Source organism: Panthera leo, chromosome B4 (assembly GCF_018350215.1).
Source record: "Panthera leo isolate Ple1 chromosome B4, P.leo_Ple1_pat1.1, whole genome shotgun sequence".
Lineage (NCBI taxonomy): Eukaryota > Metazoa > Chordata > Mammalia > Carnivora > Felidae > Panthera > Panthera leo.
The window spans coordinates 88655681-88663195 of record NC_056685.1 but is presented as its reverse complement, the minus strand read 5'-3'; the positions used below and the strand labels follow the sequence as shown (position 1 = coordinate 88663195).

At 41.5% G+C, this 7515-nt stretch overlaps 1 pseudogene; it reads left to right on the top strand.

The window, feature by feature from the left end:
* Positions 1–1866: 1866 nt before the first annotated feature.
* Positions 1867–3112, top strand: LOC122223660 (annotated as a pseudogene).
* Positions 3113–7515: the final 4403 nt, after the last annotated feature.

Sequence of the window (7515 nt, the reverse complement as noted above, 5' to 3'; positions counted from 1 at the left end):
TACATTTTTTTTGATGTAAAATTGATCAAATATGTGTTTTGTCATTTTTGTTTTTGTGTAAGACAATCTTCCTTACCACCAGTATTACAAATTTATGTCTATATTTCTCTCCAATGTTTGAAATCTATATTTCACATACAGATATTATTTTATCTGGAGTTTATTAAAACAGAGATTTAATTTTATTTTTTCCATGTAGAAAATCAACATTCCAAATATCATATATTGAACAGTCTACTTTTCATCTCTGATTTATAATACTATCCTTACCACTTTCTAGCTGGGTGATATAGGCAAGTTACTTAATGTATCCATAAAATGGAAATAATAATAATAATAACATTAATAATACCCTCCTCAAGAGTTATTGTGAGCAATGAATTAGGTGTCTATCATTTGGAACAGTACCTGGTATATGGATAGTGCTGTGTACGTATTAGCCATTACTGTTTTATGTCATATCAACAATCCTATTCTTTGGAAGTAAACATTTATCTAAAAGTCTTCAGATAAAAAGCATACAATTTTATGGTCAGTACATACTTTTAGTACATACCATTAGTCCAACTAAGGGCTGGTCCCTTCAAGAGCCAGCCACTTTAAACTTGCCCTACTCATTTGAGATAAAGGAACCACATTTTGACATGGATGATGTACATAAACTACATAACCATCTGTTGTATACAGAAACACTGTAAATATAACTGTTTTGAAGAAATAACAATTGACTAAGTATTCTTTAGCATGAATGAAAATGACAGTCAATGTAATTGCCAAAATGCCCACACTTTCAATTTCAGTAGTGCTAAGAGGTGCCAGCAATTACTTCTGAATCTGACACAGTGAAGAAAATTACAGATGGGACGAGGGAACATAAAGCTTATGACGATATATGGACCATGAGCAATGGAGAAAGTAACAGACACTAATAAACAGGAAGGAAAGTTAAGATGAAAGTTAAAGAATATAAAACTGGAAGTAGCCAAGGCCCAGAGGTAAACTGCTGTGTCTCAGACATTGTAAGAGAAGAGGGAAGATTTGAACCCAGGTCTCTCTGACATCAAAATCTGAGCTCTAACTACTAGATCCCTCTTCTTTATGGAATATAAAAAATACATAAGATGAGGTGTCAGGAGTTAGATTAGAATTCTGCCTGTGTCACTAATAAATCTGTGACCTTGCCTTATTTCTTTTTCACTAAATTTGGAAGAATAATAGCCCCCTTCTATGGTTGCTGGGAGAATTGAGATAATGTTGGTGATGCCTCTGACATATGCAGGTGCCTAATCAATGTTCTCCCATCTTGAGAAATTATGTAGTTTGTATGATTAGGAACTAAATTACACCGTCCTCAGCTTCTTTGCTGTACAAATTATTTCTACAGAAAAATTAGACTTATTTACCTCTGTACTTTTATTAAGAATAAAAATTTGCAGCAAAATGAAGGGTAACTTTGTGATTTGGAGACAGAAACAGTGGCCTTATTCTGAGCACATGTAAGCGCACACACATGCATGTGTTCCCACACACATATCTGGTGTCCTAGATCTTGCCCCTCCAACGCAGTCCCAAGGTTCTGTCTCCTTATTAAAACTTTTTCCCAGATTTGGGGCGCCTGGGTGGCTCAGTCCGTTAAGCGGCCAACTTCGGCTCAGGTCATGATCTCACTGTCCGTGAGTTTGAGCCCTGCATCAGGCTCTGTGCTGACAGCTCAGAGCCTGGAGCCTGTTTCGGATTCTGTGTCTCCCTCTCTCTGACCCTCCCCCGTTCATGCTCTGTCTCTCTCTGTCTCAAAAATAAATAAACATTGAAAAAAAAATTTAATAAAAAAAAAACTTTTTCCCAGATTTAAAAACTGCCAATCCCAGGATGATTCAAACTTTAGCAAGTATCAAAGATTCTAGAACGGGTTCTCTGTTCCTCCCTGTTTGTCACACAGTAGCATCTTCTGGTGCAGTGGCAGCTGCATCTCGGAGACGTGATGGTCTGGGTCAGAGTAAATGGATCTGGCCATATTGGATGCCTGGTCACCAGGGCTGCTTTTAACTCTGGGAACGTAGATATTGTCGCCATCAGTGACCCCTTCATTGACCTCAGCTATATGGTCTACATGTTCCAGTATGATTCTACCCATGGCAAATTCAACAGCACAGTCAAGGCTGACAATTTTCCACTGTCATCAATGGAAAAACCATCTTCACTTTCCAAGGGCAAGATCCTACCAACATGAAATGGAGTGATGCTGGTGCAGAGTATGCTATGGAGTCCACTGGAGTCTTTACCACTATGGAGAAGGCTGGTGTTCACCGGAAGGGTGAGGCCAAGAGGGTCATCATCTCTGCCCTTTCTGCTGATGCCCCCATGTTTGTGATGGGCATGAACCACGAGAGGTATGACAACTCCCTCAAGATTGTCAGCAACGTTTCCTGTACCATCCACTGCTTGGCCCCTCTGGCCAAGGTCATCCATGACAACTCTGGCATTGTGGAGGGACTCGTGACCATAGTCTATGCTATCATTGCCACCCAGAAGACCATGGGTGGGGCCTCTGGGAAGCTGTGGTGTGATGGCCAAGAGGCTGCCCACCACATCATCTCTGCTTCTACTGGCCTCGCCAAGGCTATAGGCAAGGTCATCCCTGAGCTGAATGGGAAGCTTACTGTCATGGCCTTCCATGTCCCCACCCACAATGTGTTGGTCATGGATCTGACCTGCCACCTGGAGGAAGCTGCCAAATACAGTAACATCAAGAAGGTGGTGAGAGCAGGCATGGGAAGGTTCCCTCAAGGGCATCCTGGGCTACAGTGAGGACCAGGTTGTGTCCTGTGACTTTAACACTCTTCCACCTTTGATGCTGGGGCTGGCATTGCTGTCAGTGACCACTTTGTTTAGCTCATTTCCTGGTATGACAATGAATTTGGCTACAGCAAATGGGTGGTGGACCTTACCGTCAACATGACCTCCAAGGAGTAAGAGCCGCCTGGACCACCAGCCCCAGCAATAGCAAGAGGAAGAGAGAGGCCCTCAGCTACTGGGGAATTCTTGCCCCAATTCATCCCCCAATATACTGAGAGTCTTTGATCTTTACATAGTTTCCATCCCAGGCCTCCTGAAGAAGGGGAGGGGCTTAGGGAGCCCTCTTGTCACATACAAGCAAAAAAAAATAAATAAATAAATAAAAGCCAACACACCAAAGATTCTAGAATGAAAAGAAAATTTCATGACATTATGATATAGTGTTTTGTTTATGGCATAAATTAACTATAGGTACTAGCAAACAGGCGAGGAAAGTATTTGAGAGGAAGAGAAGGTTCTCCCCTCAAAACTTTGAAAGTATGATTCTTAAACTCATTTTCAGGCAAGAGTGAACTTGGAGTGACGGATGTGACTTAGGTCACAGGGAGCCTCAACAATACCCCAAGATGCAGGGTGAGCCCAGAAACAGAACTTGGAGTATAAAGCCAGGAATATAGTCTTAATATCGTATTAATGTGAGGTTGCTGGGCAGGGAGACAGAGCCCATGTGTGAGGAGGGGGACAGAAATTGAACACAGAGGGTAAGAACAAGAGGGTTTGTGATGGAAAGGAAGAGGTAAAACAGGGAATATATCCTGAGTTTCGAGTGAGTTTCTGGAGAGTCCACAGAGTGAACATGAGGCGTGACAGTTCCTTAAGGCACGTACCACCACGGAGTCAGGTGCCTTCTGCACATGTTACTATAAAATGGGATGAAAACCCAATGTTAGAGAACACAGAGCACATCATTTCACTATAAAGAACTTGTAAAATGGGATAGCCGAATGTCTGCAAACTGTCCCTAGAACAGAAAACCCATTCTGAAATAAATGCAATTGTCCGACAGCGATAATGAGATATTTATGGACGCTGAAGTTAAAAAAAATCCACAGCCTGTTTTGCTGTCAGTGATATATATTTTTTCAGTGATATTTTTTAATGGCACAGTCACATCACATTTTCACATCAGCTTGTTATTTGTGTCCAGCGTGCGTCAGTTTACAGCTGGAAGTTTTTTATACATTATGTCACTTTATAACCACAGCTTTTTCAGCTGAAACCCAGTTACTCATATTCATACTCAGAATCATATGCTGATTCTAACATTCGGTCCACGGACTGCATCCACTTCTCTTTTTTACTTAGGACCTCTCCCAACGGAAATTGGAACCCTATCTCTCCATTTGTGGGGGTGTGTGCATGCATGCGTGGGTGATCTTCAGTTAAACACAAAGTCTTGGGCGCCTGGGTGGCTCAGTCAGCTGAGCGTCGGATTTTGGCTCAGGTCATGATCTCACAGTTTGTGAGTTGGAGCCCCGCATCAGGCTTGCTGCTGTCAGCGCTGAGCCCACTTCAGATCTTCTGTTCCCCCTCTCTCTGTGTCCCTCCCCAGCTCTCACTCACTCACTCTCTCTCTCTCAAAAATAAGTAAAACATTAAAAAAAATAAATACAAAGTTTTTCAACATATTTCAGGGACTACTTATGTTAAAGAGGCAGGGAAGGGTTTAACAGTGGAAGCCTGAAGCCTGGCAGCCCCGGGGGATGCTAAAGGGCAGTCACAAAGTGTCAGGGCTTCAGTTCATGCAGCAATTCCATTTTCCAATAAGGTACCAAGATGGGTATGACTTTTCTGCCCAAAAGATTTGGAGCATAACTTTACTCATCAGTGAAATGAGAGAAGAATAAGTAAGACACTGCCAAGGGGAGTTTTGTCAAATGTTGAGAGAGAAGCACCCTTAGAAACACAACGGAAGAAGATTGTTCTTAACGCGGAAGTTGAGCACGTACATCATTAGAGACAGAAAGCAAAGACTGCCACCATGCAGGAACAACATGAAACACAGATAAGAGGGATCAGCAGGATGTGGATTATGCGAGAAGAAAGAGAGGACAGCGGTGACTCATACTCTATTGTATAACATTCAGGCAGTCCATGTACTAAAGAACTATTTAGTAAAAGTGTATATATTACTCATTTCGTAGCATGAACTCAGTCATCCTCCACTAATCTATTATTTTCACCAAAAACCCAGGAAAGCAAGCCCCCTATCCCAGACTGGGGAGCAAATATTATGTTAAGATATGCTCTGGATTGTATATTACTAATCACATATGTGCCCCATCGCCATATCTAGGAATGGCATCCTGATGGCACTGAGCACCACCTTCTGTGTGTTAGAAAGTAAGAGCCAAGTGAAGTGAGAGAAGGTCAGAAAGGACAGATGGGAGGTTAACTGGTCCATGATACTGCTCGTCTTTTTGCGATCTGCATATATCCATCTTGTGTTTGTAAAATGCTCGCTAGACATGATTTCAATGCAGAGAACAGTGGAGAGGTCTATTTGACATCCTGAGAAACACAGCATGCCAGGCAGAAGAAGCCATGAGAAAGTAAGTCTCTGGGAAGCTAAGGACATCTAAAAAGAAGGTTCAGATGTTGCCAGGTCATGGAACCTGCGGAAACCTAAAGCATATGATACTTCAGACACCTAGAGGCAAAGGGCCTGAAATCATACCTAACTTTTGCTGATATTGCTCATATGCTGATTCTAACATTCGGTCCACGGACTGCATCCAATGGTTGATCATGAATTCTGCCACAGTCTCAGCTTGTGGACAGGCATCTATTTGCACAGTCCTGCCAGTACCTACTGGGAGGCTGGTGTTCTCCCAATACTCAGGAGCCAGTCACACTTGGGTTTCAAAGTGGTTAAAGTATGGGTTGGAATTTTCTTTTTTACTATAAAAAGCATGTATTGGGCACAAGGGTGGCTCAGATGGTTAAGCATCCAACTTCAGCTCAGGTCATGATCTCACAGTTCATGAGTTCAAGCCCCGTGTGAGGTTCTGTGCTGACAGCTCAGAGCCTGGAGCCTGCTTTGGATTCTGTGTCTCCCTCCCTCTCTCCCTCCGCCTACTCTCTCTCTCTGTCTCTCTCTCTATATATATATCTCATACACACACACAAATAAATAAACATTAAAAAAATTTTTTTTTAAAAAGACACTGATATCTTTGGGCATTTCCAGAGTTACAATTTTGAAAAGTGGTAATAAAAATTGTGAATAGTTAGGAATACAGCCATAAAAATAATAAACTTACAAATGAAAAAAAAAAAAGCAATATGTTTCAAAAGCCCTTCTTCATTCTGGAGATCAGTGACTAAAAAATGCACAGACATATTTAAGCCCTATATGGCTTTTCGAGATGGCTCTTCTGAGAATTTTTAACTTCATCAGACTTCAAAAAAACTAATCAAACTTCAAAAAAATTTTTCCAAGACTAGAGAATCAAGAGAGGCAGAGAGCCTGTGTAAAAGTGATTTAGTCCTGCCAAAATGTGGGCAGACTGTGTTCTTCCAGCCCTGTGCCGTGGGCCTTGATCCAGTAATGGTATTTTAGCTTCACTACCAAAGAAACTGTCTATCTGTGAAATCACAAGCAATTATCCACCCATGGACATGGCTGACTTAACTGAATGCATTATAAGCACTGATTATCTAGGGGGGAGTGTGAGGCAGTTGCAAATGTTCATACAAATCTAAAGGGAACTGGAAAAAAATCCAAGCATTTTTCTCCTTAGAAGTCATGGAAAGCATAAAGGGGGCTGGCTGTATGAAGGTAAATTCCATATGCACGTGTATGGGAGCTTTAGTGTAATTTGGGCAACACTGGCTTTTAATTATCTGTAGGGTTACTTTTAATTCTTCAGTGTTTTTATTCTTTTTATTTTTTTCTTCTTTTGGGGGGTGGGGGTGGGTAGCATTGGACTTGTTTCCTAGACCATAGCAGCTGGGGTTAAGACTAAGATTCTAAAGCAGAAAAAGAGATCTCTTAAGGTCAACATTCATGCTTCAATTATAAGGCCTCTTTGGCCTGCCAATAATATATGTTATAATCATGCCTCTCTCTGCATTTCAACATTTTTCTGAAACATCCTGGGAGAACACAGAACTCTGTGGGGATGTCTCAGACCATCTGTGTAGACATCACAAGTCATTATTTCTTTTGCTCCTAAAGCGTGCAGAGCCTGGAGGAAATACTGAAGTCTTGCTTCTTTCCTGTACTCTATTCAAGAAAGGGGTGTGGCTCTCTTCTTATTGTCCTAGGTCTTTGGATCTATCTTGGATCCTATAACGGCCCCCCAAATCCACCCTGGATTTGTCTAGGAAAGGAATAAGGACCCTGTAATTTTCTAAGCTTTGTTTCCTCTCATACTCTTCCCTCTCATGAGACTCAGCAAAATTCTAGGCATTTGAAAATGTCTTGTTTATTTTTCTGTTAACTTATTGTCAGCCTCTGATCACAACAAACTAAAATCCATGAGAGTGAGACTTCCTGTCTCGTTCACCTCTGTATTCTGGTTCCTAGAACAGTGCCTAGCACACAGCAACACTCATTAAATATTTTTTGAAGAAATCTATAGGATCAGGGGGTCCCTATTTAGTCATGGCTATAATGGCTTAGGAAGAGCAAACACGATATGAAATTAATCAACC